Source organism: Corvus brachyrhynchos, unplaced genomic scaffold (assembly GCF_000691975.1).
Source record: "Corvus brachyrhynchos isolate BGI_N302 unplaced genomic scaffold, ASM69197v1 scaffold162, whole genome shotgun sequence".
In the NCBI taxonomy this organism is placed as follows: domain Eukaryota; kingdom Metazoa; phylum Chordata; class Aves; order Passeriformes; family Corvidae; genus Corvus; species Corvus brachyrhynchos.
The window spans coordinates 7,155,866-7,157,325 of NW_008236696.1; positions in this window are offsets into that span (position 1 = coordinate 7,155,866).

The following is a 1,460-nucleotide window of genomic DNA, read 5'->3' on the forward strand; positions in this document are numbered from 1 at the left end:
CTGAGAAACACTGTCCTACTTCTTCAGTGCGAGACAAACAACAGAAGCAGTCAACTGTTTCCAGTTAATGCTACAAGCATGAAGTGGCTTCTGGAGTTATCAAAGCGGAGGTAACACAGCTCCTTTTTTGCTCTCCCTCTTGTTCTTTGTTTTATGAAGATAGTTTTGGTTCTTGCAAAGTTCTAAGAGATGTTGTGTGGGATTTTTGCAAGGAAAAGGTTTGGTTTTGCTCTCATGCTTCAGCTCCTGAGGATGAAGAATGGCCTGGACAGAGCTGAGGATGCCCACGTGCACCTCCGAGGTGGAAACAATGGGTACCACTAACTGTATTCAAGGACACAATTTCATCTTCAGCATGAGTGGAAAGTATGTGGGAATGCTTAATAGCTTTTCCTAAAACAAAACAAAAACCTAAACAAATTGCCCCCTCCCATAAAAAACCAAAACAGCAAAAAAAACCAAACCCCTCAACCAAACAACAAAACAAATAGAGGCATATGTGTTTCATTTAAAGAAAAACAAGCCCAGATTAAAAAATATATATATTTGTGTATATATATATGTACATGTGTATAACATCTTTGGAACAGAATAGAGCAAGGACTTGTTTGTCATGTAATATGGCAGCCCAGCAATGCATGGCAATGCCTTTGCTGCTTTGGTGAGCTGGGAAGGTCTCAGCCATGCTCTGAGGAGCACTCTGCTGTGTCCCTTAGAAAGCACTGTCTAGGAAATGGGGAAAGAGGTGCAGAAGATGTTTTGTGACCTTTGAAACTGATAACTTATGTCTGTAAGTTGAGCTGCTTTTTGGAACTGTGTCCAGGTTGTCATGGGGCTGCTTAAGAAACCCCAAAATCCCACAGTACCACCAGTGGCCCTCCCTTTGTTTCACCACAGATGCCATGCACAGGGGCAAAACCTGTGGATCTGCCTTCAGTAGCTTTTGGTTTCATTCCTTCTTTTGATTTTATTCCTTCTTTTGTTTTTATTCTTCATGGTATTCAAACAGCACAGTCTCTTTGTGTCCTGTCCCTTATACACCCCTGTGACCATTTAAAGGGGTCCACAGTCTGTCTACATAAGAGCATGTGTGGGCATAGAGCCCATCTGTTCTCCTAATGACTAGATGGGCTATTACACGTACATTTAATAATTGTATCACATGCCTACTTTTCTCTGTGTGAAAAGCATAGAGGTACCTATCAACAGATATAAATGCCTACTAAAATGCTGTGATGTGGTAGAAGGGCTCTTAGCAGGAGATGTGTGGGAAGTAATCTTTGTTATGGCTCTACCAACCTTAACTAACCCAACTGTGATGATCCCAAGCTGAAGAAACCTTTGTACCACACAGTATTTTCCAGTTAATTATATATATTTGTGCATCTGGGTGTGTGTGTGTGGACAAGTGAGATCATCCATTCCTGTGAGAGTTTTTTTATGCTATCCAGAACATTTTT